The sequence below is a fragment of the Bufo bufo genome, chromosome 6 (genome assembly GCF_905171765.1).
Source record: "Bufo bufo chromosome 6, aBufBuf1.1, whole genome shotgun sequence".
Lineage (NCBI taxonomy): Eukaryota > Metazoa > Chordata > Amphibia > Anura > Bufonidae > Bufo > Bufo bufo.
The window spans coordinates 368,357,646-368,379,377 of NC_053394.1; positions in this window are offsets into that span (position 1 = coordinate 368,357,646).

Genomic DNA, 21,732 nt, shown 5'->3' on the forward strand with positions numbered 1-21,732 from the left:
ATAAGAGAAAGGGACATCCTGTTTGTACTGGACGATTTCCTGATGATGGCCCAGTCCGAACAAGCCTGTCTCACCCAGATGGAATCGTTAATTTCTAACGATAATTTGTTTTCCCTTAATCCTAACAGTAGCACAGATGGGGGTATTCTGCCCCTGTGGACTGGTTAGGACAGGTGGTAGTTTTAATGAAATTAAACAACACATACACACACCCTCCCTCCCCCAATAAAGAGGGGGCGTGAACCCCAGGCCCTTGTGTAGTTACAAGTAGAAAAAATAACAACTTTAAAGTATAACTAAGGGGGGGATATTTGTGTGCCACTGTTAGGACTAAGGGAAAACAAATTATTGTTAGAAATTAATGATTCCCTTACGTCCTAACCAGTGGCACAGATGGGGATTTAGCAAGAAGAAACCCCCATGGGAGGGTCCTCATGCCTGGCGGAAGTTAATACTGTCCGGCCAAATGAGGAATAGCTATGAATTCTAGAATCCACTCTATAGTGTGAAATAAAGGTGGAGTGAGAACTCCAAGAAGCCGACTTACAGATCACATCCAATGGAATCTAGCTTCTCTCTGCAAATGAAGTGGCCACTGCCTGAGTGGAGTGGGCCCTTACAAACTCAGGATGCTCCGAGCCCTGAGACATATAGGACTCCCGAATTGCCTCTTTAATCCATCGACTGATGGAGGGCTTAGAGCAAGCATGTCAAACTCAAAGGCTAACATGGGCCAAAAAAAACAAAATTTAAGTTTATGTGGGCCGCATCAAAAAAAATAAAAAATAATAAATCGTACATTTTCATAGAACAACATTGTTGTTTCATGACTGCTGACCCCCAACATCCCGTTGCCCAATAACACAAGTGAGACCTATATATATACAAATATTAAACTTCACTATAAGACGCACCTAGGTTTTTGAGGAGGAAAATAAGAAAAAAATATTTTTAACCAAAAGTTGTGCTTTTGGTGGGCTTTGAATTAATGGTGGTCTGTGCATGACACTATTATGGGGGATCTGTGGATGACGCACTGTCATGTGGGGGATCTGTGGATGGCACTGTTATGGGGGACCTGTGGATGGCACTGTTATGGGGGATCTGTGGATGGCACTGTTATGGGGGATCTGTGGATGGCACTGTTATGGGGGACCTGTGGATGACTGCTGACGCATAGAACACCATGATGAAAAAATCCTCCAAATCCTTGAGTAGGACTTATTAGTAGCTTCCGATCTGGAGTGCTCTAAGGTTCTCAAGACAGACCCCGAAAGCCCTTCTATCCTTGGAAGGGACTGATCAACCTCCATGCCGTCAGGTTGAACATTTGAAGATTTGAGGAGATCCGAGTGTCCCCCGAAGCCTCCAAAATTGACCCCGACTCATCTGGAAGAGTTGGGTAAACCAAGCTCTCTTTGGCCAGTATGGAATGATGGCGATGACTGACGCTTGGTCCTGCCTGATTTTCATCAAGACCCTTGGTACCAAGGAAATTCTCCTCTGGATGAAGTGACCATTCTCCGGTTGGAAGACCTCGGCTCAGGCTATCCGCAATCACATTGTGAACACCGCGAATGTGAATGGCTGATAAGTGGGTGAGGTTCAGTTCTGCCCAATCCAATATCACCCCTATCTCTCTCAGGAGACTTTGTGACCTCGTGCCTCCCTGCTTGTTGATATACAGCACAGCGGTCATGCTGTCTGACTGTACCTTCACTGCTTTCCCTCGAATGAAGGGAGCAAAATGAAAAAGAGCTAGTCTGATCCCTCTGACCTCCAGGAGATTCGATGACAATGATTTCTCCTGTGGTGTCCATGTTCCTTGGACTGTCTTGTCCAGAAAATGAGCTCCCCAGCCTACTAGGGATGCATCTGAAGTAAGTATGATCCAAGAGGGCTGAATCAGGGACTTGCCATCCTCGAGGTGAGACCACTATCTTAGAGAGGATCGGGCATGGTAAGACAGGGAGTGCACGGAATTGAGTCCCCCCGGGACTGTGATTCCACTTGGCTAGTACCTCCGACTGAAGCGGACGCAGATGCCATAATGCCCAAGGAACCGCCTCTGCGGTTGATGACATTAGTCCCAACATTTTAATCAATGTTCGAATTGTTACCTCTCGTGGTACTGAGAGAGAACAGGCTGTTAGTTGAACGGATCGCCTTCTCTCGGGAGTGAGATGAATAGTCATCTTTACTGAATCCACCACGAACCCCAGGAACCTTACCGAGGTGGCTGGCAGAAGTTAGGACTTGTCCCAGTTGATTATCCATCCTAGCTGATGAAGGAAGGCGACAGTCTGTTGAATGTGTTGGGACAGGATCGCTTGGGAAGGGGCTCTGAGGAGCCAATCGTCCAGATAAGGAACTATGCTCAGACCCTGAAGCCTTAGAGCGGCCACCACGGACACCACCACCTTGGTAAAAGTGTGTGAAGAAATCCCAAACGGGAGGGCCACAAACTGGAAATGTTTTAAGACCCCCCCCCCCCTGATCTGTACCGCGATCCTTAAGAATCTTCTGGACCCAGGGTGGATGGGAATATGGAGATAAGCATCCTTGAGGTCCAAGGTTGCCAGGAAATCCCCCGGCATGAGAAGATTGGTCACTGACTGGATAGGTTCCATACGGAATTTCTTTCGTTTGATAAAACGATTGAAGTACCTCAGATCTATAATCATCCTCCATCCTCCGGTATTCTTGGGTACCAGAAACACTGGGGAATAGATACCTGCTCCCTTCTCTTGTGGGGGGGGGGACCTCCTCTAGAGCCCCCTTCTGAAGGTATTCTAGAACATAGCTCTCTAGAACTCTTTGCTTGCTGCAGGGAAGTAACCTTGTCTGGACGAACTTGTCCACGGGCGGACTGCTCAAGTCCACAAGGTAACCTTGAGAAATGTGAAGGACCCATTGGTCCTGGATATGATCCTGCCAAAAATCTAGAAAATGTTGTAGGCACCCGCCTAGGGGAATGTGGGGAGCAGGGAGCATTGGACATCCAGTCAGACCGGCTAAATACCAAGAGCCTCGAGGAGGCCCGCAATCATAGCGACAAGGACTTCTTGGGGGGTCTAGATCCCCTAGAGGATTTTCCTCCTCTACGGGAACCCCAATCTCTCGGGGTTCTAGGTTGAGGTTCTGGCCTGAAACCAAACCTCTTGCCCCGACCACGAAAGGACTGCTGGGACTTGCCCTTCTTGTCCGACAGCCCCTCCATTATCTGGTCTAGCTCTGCTCCAAAAAGCTTGCCGGGTTCATAAGCCATAGCGCACAGGTTATGCTTAGAGGTAGTATCGGCCTTCCAAGGCTTCAACCAGAGCGGACACCTGCCCGCGGTTGAAAGCGCCATGGACTTGGACGCCAACTTCAATTGTTGCGGAGCTGAGTCACACAAGAAGTCGATGGCTAAACTGGCCATCTTACAGGAGGCCAAGATGTCATCCCTGGAAACCCCCTGGTCCAGGTCAGACTGTATCTGGGCAAACCTTGACCTAAGAAAATTCGCCACTTCTGCTGACGCAATAGCGACTGAGGCAGAGGCAGACGCTGAAGAATAAACTCGCCTAAGGGCGCAATCCGCCTTCCGATCCATCGGATCTTGGAGGCTTGATCCGTCGTCCGATGGGATTAAAGTCCTCCTTGATAGCTTGGAGATAGCCATGTCCACCTTTGGGACAGGCCCCCAGGATGATACCTGATCCTCCTTTACAGGAAAAACCGCCTTGAATCTCTTGGTCAATACGGGACCTTTCTCAGTTTTTTTCCATTCAGTATTCATTACTGAAAGTAGGGAACTATCCGCTTTAAAGGCCCTGGGTCCCTTAGAGGCGGAAGATGAGGCTTCCCCCGGATCAACGTCCTGGTCCCCCGACCGGATGGATCTTAGCAGCCGCTGGGCTTTTTCAGGAGGGAAAAAATAAGCAAAGCCATCCTCGTCCTCAGAGGAGGAAGAGGCCGATCCTTCTCTTACATCCTGAGCCCCCTATACTTCCATCGCCCAGTGAGGAGAGGAAGGACGTCGACGTTTGGAGACAAAGGCATGCTTCAATTCCTCTATAGAAGTGTTCATTTGGCTAAGGTTGGTCTCCATGCAGCCCTTAACCCAGTCGACGACGTCATGGACCGTCGGTTCCTGCTGGGGGAGTGCTTTGGCCCTACAGGGAGGGCATCTGGAAAAAGCGTAGCTGTCCTCCAGCACAATCTGGCAGTCATGGCACTGCAGATGACTCCTCTTGCCAGCACTTTTTCTGGTGGGCTCCCGGTCACCGTCTCCGGTAGAAGACATGGTTGCAATACAAAAGAAGGGATAAACCGTAAAATTCTGAGGAAAAAAACGGACAATTAACAGCAAGCTTCAGGATCTTTACCCAAAAGATCCTAAGGTTTGAATTGCAAATCGCAACACGCAAGAAAGCAAAACCTGCAAATAATCACAAAAGTCTCAAGGTAAAACAGATAAACACCAGCTTTAAATAGCCATGTTTGGCGCCACACTTCCCTCCTCCGCCCTATCGATAGCAGGCCTCGTTTAAACTTCTTATAATGTGTTTTTTGCGGGGCATTTTTCATTTTTTAGCTTTGGGGCAAGTTGCCCTACAATTTTTTTCTCCTATAGGGTCTGTATAGGTCAAATTTATTTAGATTTTATTATAAGGTTAAGCCCGGAAGAGGCGGGCTTAACCTTATAATAAAATCTAAATTAATTTGTCCTATACAGACCCTATAGGAGAAATAAATTGTAGGGCAACTTGCCCCGAAGATAAAAAATGAAAAATGCCCTGCAAAAAACACATTGGAAGAAGTTTAAACGAGGCCTGCTATCGGCAGGGCGGAGGAGGGAATTGACGTCACATGACATCACTTCCCCTAAGATGGAGCACAGCAACGGTGAGTGCCCGACCTACGGCCCCATCATAGACCGGAATCGAGTCAAAACGTTCCGACCCAGCCAGCTACAAAAAAACCTCCTCCGCAGAAACGGAGGAGGGGACCACCCATTATAGCTGTCCAGAGGACAGAAAAAAAACACAAGGGCCTGGGGTTCACGCCCCCTCTTTATTAGGGGAGGGAGGGTGTGTGTATGTGTTGTTTAATTTCATTAAAACTTCCACCTGTCCTAACCAGTCCACAGGGGCAGAATACCCCCATCTGTGCCATTGGTTAGGACGTACGGGAACCAGTGATCTGCATTCTGAACTCTCTGGGGTGGATAATCAATGTGGAAAAGTCCAGAATGGTCCCTCAGAAGGTTCAGCAATTCCTGGGCATATTACTAGACTCTACATCTCAAATCTCTTCTGCCACCAGAGAAGAGCCAGAGAGTAAGGTCAGTGGTACGTCAGCTTATTCAGTTTCCTTCGCTGTCTATCAGAAAGGGCATGCCAACTCTGGGAACTCTGACCTCCTGCATTATGGCGGTTCCATGGGCTCAGGCTCACTCCAGGAGCCTTCAAGGGGAGATTCTCCAGTCTTGGTCAGGGAAGGTAGAGGAATTAGACAGAAAGTTTTCAATTTCCAGGCAGACATGCAGTTCCCTGAAATGGTGGATGGATCCAGTCAACCTTGCCCTGGGAGGGCATACAGAAGAATTGTCATTATCAGTGTGACCATAACAGTTGTTTTTTTCATACAGCTTACAAAGATCTTTCTCCACCAATTCCTGAAATCTGTCGAGAGCAGGAGACCTGGACCTGATAGGGTAGAAATCTCTATTAGAGACTCTAAAGGACCTGGAAATATTCTGTGTATAGGAAACCTGCTCCCGGCACATCTCCTGAAGTGTGGCTACCTGTCACAATTCTATAAAATCAAACGGCAGACTTAGCAGACATTATAGGCATTTCTACATTATCACATGCATTATTAGAATGAGGAGTATCACTTGTGTCAGGGGTAATATTAGTCTCCCCCTGTGTGGAAACCTCTGAAATAACTTTTTCCATTTGGAAATGTCTCTTTAGTGTCAAGCTCCGTGCAGGATAGTCTCTTTATTCCCAGGATTTTGCAGTTTCTTCAGAGGGGTCTAGAGAAAGTCCTTTCCCTTAGTACTTTAAAGGTCCAGATTTCGGCTTTAAGCGTTCTGTTTGACGTTAGGTTGGCTGTTCATCCCCTTATCATGAGATTTTGTAAAGCAATAGCAAGGGACATGCCGACTAGGGCTTTAGAGGTTCCTCCCTGGGACCTAAATATAGAAAGGACCCTTTGAACCCATTTCTGACATCTCTATCAGAATGTTGACCCTCAAATGTGCCTTTTTGGTGGCAATCACATCAGCTAGAAGGATAGGGGAGATCCAGGCCTTGTCCATCAATCCCCCATATACTTCAATCTAGGAGGATAGAATTGTCCTTAGACCAGACCCAGCCTTCCTTCCCAAAGTAGTATCTAACTTCCATAAGTCGCAAGAGGTAATTCTCCCGTCTTTCGGTACCAACCCCAGGTGTCAGAAGGAGTTGGAATTTAGTTACTTAGACGTAAGGAGATGTGTTCTAGCTTACCTGGATGCTACTAGGGATTGGAGGAAATCAGGTGCCTTGTTTGTTCAATATTCAGGTCCTAATAAAGGGAAGGCTGCCAGCAAAAGTTCCATAGTCAGGTGGATTAAACAGGCTATCTGTCTAGCTCATGTTTCCTATTAACCTACAAAAAGGCAGCTCTGTCAACTTAGACAGCTATAATGACCACTTGTACCACATCCAGAGTAAACTAAAAGCCAAACAAGTGGAATGTTTATATCAAAAGATATAATTTATTATAAAATATAAATAATGGAGAACAACAGGATGTAATACAGTACACGGAGAAGCACAGGGTAAGTAAATTCATAGGAACCACCATAGAACTGCGCAAAATAAAGCACAGTTCTTGCGCAATGTGAAGCATAAAACAGGTGCGACCAATAAAGCAAAAGCTAAGACTCTGGGCAACCAGATAAATATCACATATATGGTCTCCCTAATAAGGGTATGGTACACAAGTACCACAGGCCAGATATAGTAACCCCAGAGTCGTAGCAAGCATGCACGGTATGATGTAAATGTCACAATCAGCCAAAAACAGTGATATGATAAATACAAAATCACTAGGCTGAAGTCAAACCATAACTAACGTGCACCAAAGTACAAGGGACCCAGCGTGGATACATACGAGGTTACCCCGCAAGTAGCATGGAACCGCGCTAAATATAGGACGTACCTGAAGACATCGTGGCAAAATGAATGACCGGCCCTGGGCGCGAGACCTCGACGCGCGTTTCACCTCAACGGCTTCGTCAGGAGGTACTATATAATGCATAGGCAGGGTATATATAGAATGAAATGGGGGTGGGGCGATGGACAAGAATCACCTGAATGCTGCACACCTGCGGACCACTCGATCGGGCGCGGGAAGCACCATGATACACGGCGCCATCTCCCAGCGCGTCCACGTCTGCGCACCGCGCATGCGCGGCGGCACATACATCACGGAGCGCGTCGAGATGGCGTCGCCCAGCGCATGCGCACCCCGCGGCCCCCGTGGAACGCAGGTGAGCCGCAATCCGCCGCTCTAAAAAAGACTAGATAATGGGACATGATCACAAAATTGCCACAATGCTACAGGCACGTACCCGCTGCATCCACACAGGGTCCCACGCTCACAGGAATTATCATATAGGGAGAAACCCCTCAGTAGATATCTAATATAAATCAAAAAATAATAATAAAAAATAACGTGATCATAGATCTAATAATAAATAACATAACTGCGTGATCAACACACATAGTGACATATCAAGTAAAAAAGTGACATATAGGAGGTCCATATAAATGGAACCATGAGAAAGGCTAGCTATAGCGTAACTCCGTGGCAAATACATAAAAAGCATGTGATGTACTGGGGGTCCATAACAATGGAACCGCAGTATCATTATAGCGATCATACAGATGATCTGATTATATAGTGAGTAAGAAAAAGAATAGTGGGATAAAAACATAATATATATACAGGAAAGTGCTGTCAATGGTATACATGTAATCATTTTTCTACATACTCCAAAAAGCATCCAGTCAGATCATGTGGGTCAATAATACAAGTTAGGCCATAATTAGCCCATAACTGGATGCACTCTTCATTTCCTACTCGATTATACATAATGATACAGTCTCTCATATAACAGAACAAATACATGTATACAAGGAGAAAACACCGTAAAACACGAAAAACATGTAGACCTGACAGATATGTGTAATAAAATGATCTATACAAGTACAGGGAATCATCCCATAGCAAAGGATGATACTGTGTGAAGCGCTATATAATGCAGACCCTCTAGGATAATGGTAGAGGGTGGGGGCGACATGGGTGGCACCCCGGGCAGCAATTGGCAGCCCGCGGTGTCACCCCAGGCACACCCAACCCACCAACCGACACAGATAACAACAGGATCCACAGAGTCCTGAAAGGGCAAGGGGTGGCCGGGGTGACACCACCGGCGGCAAAGGCCGCCGGCGGGGTCAACCGAGACACCCCCAGCCAACAAGACAAAAAGCAGCAAGGGTAAAAATATAAACAATGGCAATGCCCATATGGCACCAGGCACGTCAGAAATCTAACAAGACCTCCTTAAAATGTAACAATGTCATAGCAAAAGGTCTCACTGGCTAGAATATGCCAGAAAGATCTACTACCCATATAAAATCGAAGCACAAAGTAATGCCCCGCCATATGTGTATACTAAAGAATGATAAAATATCATATGAATATGTTGCTAGGAGATCTTGACGAACATCTTCTCTTGTGGCGGTCATGTTGTCGCAATAGGTAGCTCTGTCCATCGTCACCAATCCCACACGGAAATAAATAGTATGATCTCAAAAGAAAACATAAAACAATATTATAGAAAGTACAATATAATAAAACAAAAAAGAAAAAATATACCCCGCAATAAAATTCGCGCAATATTCATAGAAAGGAAGAAAAACTGTTAGATTCATTAAGGCCGTACGGAGTGACGGTGTCAAGGTTGACAATCCACCTAGTCTCTCTACGGAGTAGAGCCACTTTAATGTTACCACCTCTAGACCCTAGATGGATTCTGTCAATACCCTTCACCGTCAATCCCCCTGGATCGGACCCGTGGAACCTGCGAAAGTGTCGTGGAACCGCCTGCAGTGACTCCCAATCCCTCTCAGGGATTTCCGCCGCTGCTCGAATCCTACACACATGTTCCAAAACCCGTGTTTTTAGGGCTCTCTTTGTCATACCAACATAAAAAAGATTACATGGGCATGTGATTAGATATATCACAGCCTCAGTATTACAGTTTATGTTGTGTACGATTTTAAAGTCTTTTCGGCCTGAGGAGTCACTGAAAGCGGTAGAACGAATCATATACCTACAGGCGGCACACGATCCACAAGAGAAGGACCCCCACTTGGGGCCCTTACTACCGAAAATACCCCCCCTGGGTGTGGGGACATAGTGACTCTTGGTGAGGATGTCACGCAAATTGCGTGACCGCCTCCACGTGATCTGGGGATATGTGGGGAGACATACCGCCAGATCACCATCTGTGTGTAAGACCGACCAATGTCTCCTCAGAATATTCTGAATATACCTCCATTTCGTATTGAAAGGGGTAATAAATCTCACACATGTGTCACGGTTATCCCTTTTCTGAACTCTACTCACCAACAAGGAGTCTCTAGATGTTTTTTTGGCTCTTTCATAGCCCCGCTGTATGGTATTATATTGATAACCTCTTTCAAGAAATCGTTGTGTCAACACGCCGGCTTGATGTTCAAACTGCTTATCACTGGAGCAGATCCTGCGAGTTCTTAGGAACTGCCCTGTAGGTATTGCCTGAATCGTATTGGGATGGTGAGCAGAGGAGGCGTGGAGAAGGGCATTGACGGCAGTGGACTTCCTGAAAAGATCAGTAGACAAATAACCGTCGGATCCCTTAGTGATCATTATATCCAAGAATTCGACATTCGTGAGACTATATTTCCAGGTAAGTCTAATATTGCGTGTGTTATGGTTGAGACGGGCCAAAAAGTTTTCCAAGGCCGGAATGGTATCCTGCCATAAGAAAAACACATCGTCTATATACCTAGACCATAGGAGTGCGGCATCATATCCAGGTGTGTCCTGGACGATCTCTCTCTCCCACAGCCCCAGGAACAAGTTGGCATATGCGGGGGCACACGATGCCCCCATAGCTGTCCCCTGGAGCTGTAGGAAGAGGCGGTCCTTAAATAAAAAATAGTTATGCGTGAGCATAAATTCTAACAATGTCAGAATAAATTCAATCATACTATTGTCATAATCTGACATGGTCAAAAAGGATCTAGATGCCCGCACTCCCTGGTCATGGTATATAGACGTGTATAACGACTCAATGTCGCATGTAACAAGGACCACATCTGGGTCCACATGAATCCCATTTAACCGTCTCAGCATGTCCGTGGTATCTTTAACAAAAGAAGGAAGGGTTTCTACACTTTTCTGGAGAAAGAAATCGATGAACCTTCCCACATTGGTACACAAGCTGCCGACGGTTATTTGTCTACTGATCTTTTCAGGAAGTCCACTGCCGTCAATGCCCTTCTCCACGCCTCCTCTGCTCACCATCCCAATACGATTCAGGCAATACCTACAGGGCAGTTCCTAAGAACTCGCAGGATCTGCTCCAGTGATAAGCAGTTTGAACATCAAGCCGGCGTGTTGACACAACGATTTCTTGAAAGAGGTTATCAATATAATACCATACAGCGGGGCTATGAAAGAGCCAAAAAAACATCTAGAGACTCCTTGTTGGTGAGTAGAGTTCAGAAAAGGGATAACCGTGACACATGTGTGAGATTTATTACCCCTTTCAATACGAAATGGAGGTATATTCAGAATATTCTGAGGAGACATTGGTCGGTCTTACACACAGATGGTGATCTGGCGGTATGTCTCCCCACATATCCCCAGATCACGTGGAGGCGGTCACGCAATTTGCGTGACATCCTCACCAAGAGTCACTATGTCCCCACACCCAGGGGGGGTATTTTCGGTAGTAAGGGCCCCAAGTGGGGGTCCTTCTCTTGTGGATCGTGTGCCGCCTGTAGGTATATGATTCGTTCTACTGCTTTCAGTGACTCCTCAGGCCGAAAAGACTTTAAAATCGTACACAACATAAACTGTAATACTGAGGCTGTGATATATCTAATCACATGCCCATGTAATCTTTTTTATGTTGGTATGACAAAGAGAGCCCTAAAAACACGGGTTTTGGAACATGTGTGTAGGATTCGAGCAGCGGCGGAAATCCCTGAGAGGGATTGGGAGTCACTGCAGGCGGTTCCACGACACTTTCGCAGGTTCCACGGGTCCGATCCAGGGGGATTGACGGTGAAGGGTATTGACAGAATCCATCTAGGGTCTAGAGGTGGTAACATTAAAGTGGCTCTACTCCGTAGAGAGACTAGGTGATTGTCAACCTTGACACCGTCACTCCGTACGGCCTTAATGAATCTAACAGTTTTTCTTCCTTTCTATGAATATTGCGCGAATTTTATTGCGGGGTATATTTTTTCTTTTTTGTTTTATTATATTGTACTTCTATAATATTGTTTTATGTTTTCTTTTGAGATCATACTATTTATTTCCGTGTGGGATTGGTGACGATGGACAGAGCTACCTATTGCGACAACATGACCGCCACAAGAGAAGATGTTCGTCAAGATCTCCTAGCAACATATTCATATGATATTTTATCATTCTTTAGTATACACATATGGCGGGGCATTACTTTGTGCTTCGATTTTATATGGGTAGTAGATCTTTCTGGCATATTCTAGCCAGTGAGACCTTTTGCTATGACATTGTTACATTTTAAGGAGGTCTTGTTAGATTTCTGACGTGCCTGGTGCCATATGGGCATTGCCATTGTTTATATTTTTACCCTTGCTGCTTTTTGTCTTGTTGGCTGGGGGTGTCTCGGTTGACCCCGCCGGCGGCCTTTGCCGCCGGTGGTGTCACCCCGGCCACCCCTTGCCCTTTCAGGACTCTGTGGATCCTGTTGTTATCTGTGTCGGTTGGTGGGTTGGGTGTGCCTGGGGTGACACCGCGGGCTGCCAATTGCTGCCCGGGGTGCCACCCATGTCGCCCCCACCCTCTACCATTATCCTAGAGGGTCTGCATTATATAGCGCTTCACACAGTATCATCCTTTGCTATGGGATGATTCCCTGTACTTGTATAGATCATTTTATTACACATATCTGTCAGGTCTACATGTTTTTCGTGTTTTACGGTGTTTTCTCCTTGTATACATGTATTTGTTCTGTTATATGAGAGACTGTATCATTATGTATAATCGAGTAGGAAATGAAGAGTGCATCCAGTTATGGGCTAATTATGGCCTAACTTGTATTATTGACCCACATGATCTGACTGGATGCTTTTTGGAGTATGTAGAAAAATGATTACATGTATACCATTGACAGCACTTTCCTGTATATATATTATGTTTTTATCCCACTATTCTTTTTCTTACTCACTATATAATCAGATCATCTGTATGATCGCTATAATGATACTGCGGTTCCATTGTTATGGACCCCCAGTACATCACATGCTTTTTATGTATTTGCCACGGAGTTACGCTATAGCTAGCCTTTCTCATGGTTCCATTTATATGGACCTCCTATATGTCACTTTTTTACTTGATATGTCACTATGTGTGTTGATCACGCAGTTATGTTATTTATTATTAGATCTATGATCACGTTATTTTTTATTATTATTTTTTGATTTATATTAGATATCTACTGAGGGGTTTCTCCCTATATGATAATTCCTGTGAGCGTGGGACCCTGTGTGGATGCAGCGGGTACGTGCCTGTAGCATTGTGGCAATTTTGTGATCATGTCCCATTATCTAGTCTTTTTTAGAGTGGCGGATTGCGGCTCACCTGCGTTCCACGGGGCCCTGGGGTGCGCATGCGCTGGGCGACGCCATCTCGACGCGCTCCGTGACGTCTGTATGTGCCGCCGCACATGCGCGGTGCGCAGACGTGGACGCGCTGGGAGATGGCGCCGTGTATCATGGTGCTTCCCGCGCCCGATCGAGTGGTCCGCAGGTGTGCAGCATTCAGGTGATTCTTGTCCATCGCCCCACCCCCATTTCATTCTATATATACCCTGCTATGCATTATATAGTACCTCCTGACGAAGCCGTTGAGGTGAAACGCGCGTCGAGGTCTCGCGCCCAGGGCCGGTCATTCATTTTGCCACGATGTCTTCAGGTACGTCCTATATTTAGCGCGGTTCCATGCTACTTGCGGGGTACCCTCGTATGTATCCACGCTGGGTCCCTTGTACTTTGGTGCACGTTAGTTATGGTTTGACTTCAGCCTAGTGATTTTGTATTTATCATATCACTGTTTTTGGCTGATTGTGACATTTACATCATACCGTGCATGCTTGCTACGACTCTGGGGTTACTATATCTGGCCTGTGGTACTTGTGTACCATACCCTTATTAGGGAGACCATATATGTGATATTTATCTGGTTGCCCAGAGTCTTAGCTTTTGCTTTATTGGTCGCACCTGTTTTATGCTTCACATTGCGCAAGAACTGTGCTTTATTTTGCGCAGTTCTATGGTGGTTCCTATGAATTTACTTACCCTGTGCTTCTCCGTGTACTGTATTACATCCTGTTGTTCTCCATTATTTATATTTTATAATAGCTCATGTTTCCTTACAGAAACCAGTGCCTATGGGTTGGACAGCGCACTCCACAAGATCGGTATATACTTCGTCGGCAGAGAGCAGATGCGTCCATCCACGATATTTGCAAAGCAGCTACCTGGTCTTCTGCTCTAACCTTCTATAGGCACTATAGACTGGACCTCTCTTCTGTTTCTGATCTGTCTTTTGGTTGCAAGGTCTTGAAGGCTGTTATCCCTCCCTAATCTCTTTATCTCCGAGATCTCTCCTGGTGCTGTCATAGGACGAAGGGAAAAATGATAATTACTCTTACTGTTAATTTGATTTTCCAGAGTCCATGACAGCACCCTTAGGCCCCTTTCACAAGAGCGTGACGGATTAGGTCCGGATGCTTTCAGGGTGCATTCAGTGAAACTCGCACCATTTTGCAAGCAAGTTCAGTCAGTTTTGTCTGCGATTGCGTCCAGTTTTTTCAGCGCGGGTGCAATGCGTTTTGATGCGTTTTTCACGCACGTGATAAAAAACTGAAGGTTTACAAACAACATCTCTTAGCAACCATCAGTAAAAAACGCATCGCACTTGCTTGCGGATGCAATGCATTTTTCATGCAGCCCCATTCAATTTTATGGGGCCAGGGCTGAGTAAAAAACGCAGAATATAGAACATGCTGCGTTTTTCACGCAACGCAGAACTGATACGTAAACAGCCCCATTGAAATGAATGGGTCAGGATTCAGTGCGGGTGCTATGCGTTCACGTCGCGCATAACACCCGCGCGGAAAACCCGCTCGTGTGAAAGAGGCCTTACTGTATATTCCCTCCCTTGGTTTGGTGTGGGTGATGGGTCTTGGTTATGGTACACAGGGTGCGCAGAAAAAATAAAATAAAATTTCAATGAATGAAACTAAATGGATTTTGATGAATCAGAAGGATGGTTATCGGGGATGCTCTCTTTCGTCTCTGAAGACCACTGAAGAATGGAGAGGCCCTCCTTCTTAAATATCTGAGTTTTCTGTCCTGGGCGGAGGATCCTCTCTCCTGGTTCTGTCATGGACAGTGGAAAATCTAATTACCGGTAAGAGTAATTATCATTTTCGTAACCTCCATAAAAGTCAATGGACTATGGCCGTGGATTCGCAGCTAGCCCTTTATTCAGAAGTGGGACCTGCTCCTATTAGACATAAATGTCCCAGGTAGGAATATGCCTTTAACGGCATTCATAGAAAGGTAGGCGACTAGGCGTGGACATATCTGTATGTACATAATAAACCTAAAGGGAATTTGTCATCAGAAAATGACCTTGTCTTTAAATCATGTTTTTATGTTTAACATAAAATTGATGTCATTTTTAATTTTTAATTTTGTTAAATATATTTAAACAAAAACTAAAATCCTTCAGTTTCACACTGGCCTCTAAGCCTAATAATAGGCGCCAGGTCATCGTCTGTACAGATCACTTTACTGCCGTTACCTGCTTATTTATACACTGAGGTGATATTACAGGCAGGATTAGAATGATAGATAAGACAGGATTAACCATTCACAATAGGTGATTGTTAACTCTTATCTATTCTTTCCTTGTACAAGCAAGCCTGGAAAACTCATAGAAGTCAATGAGGACCCCGCCAGACCAGTCTATGGGCCATGTGGCTGCTGTAAAGCAGTTTTCTTAATGCTTTCTAGATGCTATTAAGAAAAGCTCAAGCAAGAATTTAATTTAATATGTGAGGTACATGTGCTGTGCAGTAAAGATGCATGCTCCCAGGATGAGTGGGAGGCATCCGGACTGTGTGAATAGAGGACCTGCCATAGGTCCTTAAGGCTGAAGAACACAGTTTGGTGGCCATATGACTGTGAAAACAGTAGAACGACACATCTGACCAATGCATCACCCTTCTATTTGTGAGTAGTTAAGAGTTTTATTTAAAGCCATAGGAACCAGTTTTACCCCAAAGCTTCTTTTAAATATGAGAGGTTTGAAATTATCAGGTCTAAATTGGAGGAAAGGGCCTTAGGAAGGTGATTAAGAACCTGGGGGTTAGGGCTCGTTCACGCGGCCGTTGCACCTCCGTTGCCGTATTGCAGCCCGCATACTGCGGGTCCGCAATACACAGGGCACCGGCCGTGTGCATTCCGCCACACGGATGTGGACCCATTCACTTGAATGGGTCTGCAAATCCAGAGATGCTGTGTGGAACGGAAGCATGGAAATGAACCCCATGGAAGCACTACGGAGTGCTTCTTGGGGTTCCGTTCCGTGCTCTATATTTTTGCAGAACGGATGGATCGCGGACCTATTCAAGTGAATGGGTTCGTGATCTGCTTTCGGCTGGCCCATGGTCGGTGCCCGTGCATTGCGGACCGCAATTTGCAGTCCACAGCACGGGCATGGAGGGACAACGGTCGTGTGAACAAGCCCTTACTCTGGCGAGCTCCACGGTTGTAGTGTGGAGATGAAGATCCCTCTGGAAGGACAACCTACCCTGCAGTACACACATTAGTCAGGCTTGTATGGTAGAGTGGCAATGTACAGTAGAAGCCTTGCCTCAGTGAAAGTTTTCCATAGGGCACTAAAAATCTCAAACCTGACATCTGTGATGAAACCAAGATGAGATTCTTTGGTCTGAATGCCAAACATCATGTCTGGAGAAAACCAGTCATTTGGTCAATAAGCTACCTATGATGGAGCATGGTCAGGATGTGTTTCAGCTACAGGAAATGGAAGACTAATCAGAATGACTGAATCAAAATGCAGATCTTTCATGAAAACCTGCTCCAGTGCGCTTTTGACCTCAGTGTACGGTGAGAAGGAAAATCATGCTAAGCACAAAACCAAGACTGTGTACAAGTGGCTTTGTGACAAATATGCAAACGTCCATGAATGGCCAAGCCAAAGTCTTACGAAAGAGATACAGAATGACATCTATGATGCCCCAAAATATAGGTTATCAGTGTTTTGGATGAAGTGGATACCTCCCCAAAATATCAATACAGTCTTTCATGCCAATTTAAAACATGTCATACTTCTAGACATTGACAGTGCCATGACAGAAGTTATTTTGTCTTTCTTCACACTACTAACGGCAATCTTTCAACCCTGGTGACCTGGAGCTAGGACATCTGGCTTAGCAGTCACTTCGATCTTTTTCCCCAGAGTAGGTTATGCACAACGTTTCAGCTGAAAAGGTGAGGGGCCTTCCACCCCATGCAGTACTTTTAGTCCGGCCGCCTCTCGGCGTGCGCTGCCGTGCTGCTGCCAGAACTCAGCCCCCGCCCCCATTATAGTTAATAGGGATGGAGCGGCAGTCCGGGGGCACACGTGAACTAGTGGCAGGACGGATCAGACAGGCTGTTCACCTACCGGAACAGCCTCCCATTTGTAAGACAGGCTTGCTTTTTTTCTTGGGTAGTCTCAGGGAATACCCCTAAATTTAGTAGTCCAAATGTCAAACAGGGGGTATTCTTCTAAAGAGGCCTACAGGCTTCTGACCCAGTCGGATGAGGAATGGGAACCCTCATCTGACGAATCCAGCGGGTCAGAATATGAACCTGTAGAAAGCAGTGGCAGTCTGACCCAAAGTTCGGACGAGGAGGTTGAGGTCCCTGATAGCACCAGGCGTACCGGCCCCGTGTTGCTAGACCACAGGTTGCGCAGGATCCGCTTCAAGGGCAGCAGAGTGGGGCTGGCGCTGTCGGATTACGTGGTGAGGCATACACCAGCAGCGCAGCCCATCCTGGACCTAGTACCAGCACTGCCGTACAACATGGTGAAGTGGCGAGCACCAGAAGGGCAGTTGAAGCTGGTACGGTGGCACGTGCAATAGTTCCCCCGTCGCAGCCATCGCACAGACAGGCCCGTAGAGCCCCTAGAGTCCCTGAGGTGCTGGCAAACCCTGATTGGCAGTGCCCAACTTCAGCCGCACCTGTAGTTCCCCCTTTCACCGCCCAGTCTGGAGTTCGGGTTGAGACAGCTCAGATCGGTTCGGCACTGGGATTTTTTGAGCTGTTCTTGACTGCGGAGCTCTTGGAATTAGTCGTGGCAGAAACAAATCGGTATGCCACTCAGTTTATAGCCGCCAACCCGGGAAGCTTTTATGCCCAGTCTTTCCGGTGGAAACCAGTCAAAGTTTCCGAAATTAAAATTTTTCTGGGCCTTCTCCTCAACATGGGTCTAACCAAAAAGCATGAATTGTGGTCATATTGGTCCACAAACCCAATTCATCACATGCCCATGTTCTCTGCTGCTATGTCCAGGACACGATTTGAGACCATCCTGCGTTTCCTGCACTTTAGCGACAACAGCACCTCTCGTCCCAGAGGCCACCCAGCTTTTGACCGGCTCCACAAAATTCGACCCCTCATAGACCACTTCAACAACAAATTTGCAGATTTGTATACCCCTGAGCAAAACATCTGCGTAGACGAGTCCCTTATACATTTTACCGGGCGCCTTGGCTTCAAACAATACATCCCAAGCAAGCGTGCCCGGTATGGGGTCAAATTGTATAAGCTCTGTGAAAGGGCCACAGGCTATACCCACAAATTTCGGATCTATGAGGGTAAAGATCAGACCCTGGAGCCGGTCGGTTGCCCTGACTACCTGGGGAGCAGTGGGAAGACAGTCTGGGACTTGGTGTCACCCTTATTTGGCAAAGGGTACCATCTTTATGTGGACAATTTTTACACAAGTGTGCCCCTCTTCAGGCATTTGTTCCTAGAACAGATTGGCTGCTGTGGCACAGCGCGACCTAGTCGCCGGGGCTTCCCCCAACGGCTCGTTACCACCCGTCTTGCAAGGGGGGAGAGGGCTGCCTTGTGTAACGAAGAACTGCTCGCGGTGAAATGGAGAGACAAGCGTGACGTTTACATGCTCTCCTCCATTCACGCAGACACGACAATACAAATAGATCGGGCAACCAGTGTCATTGAAAAGCCCCTCTCAGTCCACGACTATAACCTTCACATGGGAGGGGTGGACTTCAATGACCAGATGTTGGCTCCTTAATTAGTTTCCCGACGCACCAGACGCTGGTATAAGAAGGTGTCTGTATATTTGATTCAATTGGCTGCATATAATAGTTTTGTTCTCTACAGTAAGGCTGGGAGAACAGGATCCTTCCTCAAATTTCAGGAAGAGATCATCGAGAACCTCCTGTATCCAGGAGGTTCTGTGGCCCCATCCACCAGTGTAGTGAGCCGTCTACACGAGCGACATTTCCCCAATGTCGTTGCTGGTACCTCAACCCAACCGTCACCCCGAAAAAGATGTCGTGTCTGTAGCAGGAGTGGAATAAGGCGTGACACCCACTATTTCTGTCCTGACTGCCCTGACCACCCTGCCGTATGCTTAGGGGAGTGTTTCTGGAAGTACCACACACATGTACACTTAGCATAGGGATTGCATCTCACAGGACAGGCACACAGGGCTATTAGGGCCCTTTCACTCACAGCTGCTGCAAACCTCTCCTTTCACCTGGGACAAAGTGCATAATGTACTTCGCCACATCTTTGGGCGATTTGCGCTTTGCACATTCTCCCATGGGGAAGGAGAGGTTTGTCCTATAAAGGTAAAAAAACAAAACCAAAAAAAAATCACCGGTAAGCAAAAAAGTTAACGTTCTGTTCAAAAAGTTTAATAAAGTTTATATGTTCCGTTCAAATGTTATTATAAAGTTAAGAAATTTATTGCGTTGCGGCCTGGTTTTTTCTTTTTTGTTTTGTTTTTTTTACCTTCCAGGTGGACCAACCGATCGACTAGCTGCAGCACCGATGTGCATTCTGACAGAAGCATTGCGCTGCTGTCAGATTACACAAAAGTCGGTGTATGCGGCGCTGCAAGACGAGATTTCTCCTCTGCAGTAAAAGATACGTTTGGCGAGGCATATGAGCTGAGGGGGCGGCGGTGTTCATATACTTTGGCAAACACTTTGTATATAAAAAAAAATAAAAAATCCCGGCAATGATTTATTCATTCACATCGATTGATGTGAATGGAGAAATCTGGTTTGCCAGGGCATACGGGCTAAGTGGGTTTGGTTGTTGGGCGGAGCTCCTATGTCCTGGACCGCTGTATGGAAAAAGTTAACAGTAAGAGGGAGCTCCCTCCCTCTCCCATCGGGGGGCTGCAGTGCCTTTGCAGCCCCCCGATGGAGAGGGAGAGAGCTCCCAGACAGCCCCCCGACAGCCCCGTCCTTACCCTTCCCCGTCTGCAAAGTTCTGACCAGTACTGAGCAGACGGGGAAGGTTCCCATGGCAACAGGACGCCGTCTCAGGCATCCTGCTGTCCATGGTGCTGAACAGATCTGTGCTAAAGGCAGAGATCTGTTCAGACAAAGTGTAAGTAAAATACAGTACAGTACACTATATATTGTACTGTACCATATTATACAGATATCAGACCCATTGGATCTTCAAGAACCAAGTGGGTCTGGGTCCAAAAAAAAGTGAAAAAAATGTAAAAATCAAAAAACACATTTATCACTTATTAAAAATGAAAAAAATAAAATTCCCTACACATGTTTGGTATCGCCGCGTCCGTAACGACCTGTTCTATAAAACGGTCATGTTACTTTCCCCGCACGGTGAACACCATAAAAAAAAATAAATAAAAGCTATTAGGAAATTGAAATTTTGCCCACCTTACTTCCCAAAAAAGGTAATAAAAGTGATCAAAAAATTTGCATGTACGCCAAAATAGTACCAATCAAACCATCATCTCATCCCGCAAAAATCTTATCCTACCCAAGATAATCGCCCAAAAACTGAAAAAACTATGGCTCTTAGACTATGGAAACACTAAAACATGATTTTTTTTGTTTCAAAAATGAAATCATTGTGTAAAACTTAAATAAATAAAAAAAATGTATACATATTAGGTATTTCCGCGTCCGTATCGACCGGCTCTATAAAAATATCACATGAAATAACCCCTTAGGTGACCACCGTAAAAAAATAAAAATAAAAACGGTGTAAAAAAAGCAATTTTTGTCATCTTACGTCACAAAAAGTGTAATAGCAAGCAATCGAAAAGTCATATGCACCCCAAAATAGTGCCAATCAAACCGTCATCTCATCCCGCAAAAAATGAGACCCTACTTAAGATAATCGCCCAAAAACTGAAAAAAAACTATGGCTCTTAGACTATGGAGACACTAAACCATTTTTTTTTGTTTTAAAATGAAATATTGTGTAAAACTTACATAAATAAAAAAAATTGTATACATATAGGTATCGCGCGTCCGTGACAACCTGCTCTATAAAATTACCACATGATCTAAACTGTCAGATGAATGTTGTAAATAACAAAAATAAAACGTGCCAAAAAATCTATTTCTTGTTACCTTGCGCACAAAAAAGTGTAATATAAATGAAACCAAAAATCATATGTACCCTAATATAGTACCAACAAAACTGCCCACCCTATCCCGTAGTTTCTAAAATGGGGTCACTTTTTTGGAGTTTCTTCTCTAGGGGTGCATCAGGGGGGCTTCAAATGGGACATGGTGTCCAAAAAACAGTCCAGCAAAATCTGCCTTCCAAAATTGTATGGCATTCCTTTCCTTCTGCGCCCTGCGTGTGCCCCGTACAGCGGTTTCGACCACATATGGGGTGTTTCTGTAAACTACAGAATCAGGGCCATAAATAATGAGTTTTGTTTGGCTGTTAACCCTTGCTTTGTAAATGGAAAAAAAAATATTAAAATGGAAAATATGCCAAAAAGTGAATTTGCAAATATATCTCTATTTTCCATTAAATCTTGTGCAACACCTAAAGGGTTAACAAAGTTTGTAAAATCAGTTTTGAATACCTTGAGGGTGTAGTTTCTTAGATGGGGTCACTTTTATGGAGTTTCTACTCTAGGGGTGCATCAGGGGGCTTCAAATGGGACATGGTGTCAAAAAACCAGTCCAGCAAAATCTGGCTTCCAAAAACCATACGGCGCACCTTTCCCTCTACGCCCTACTGTGTGCCCGTACAGTAGTTTACGGCCACATATGGGGTGTTTTTCTAAACGACAGAGTCAGGGCAATAA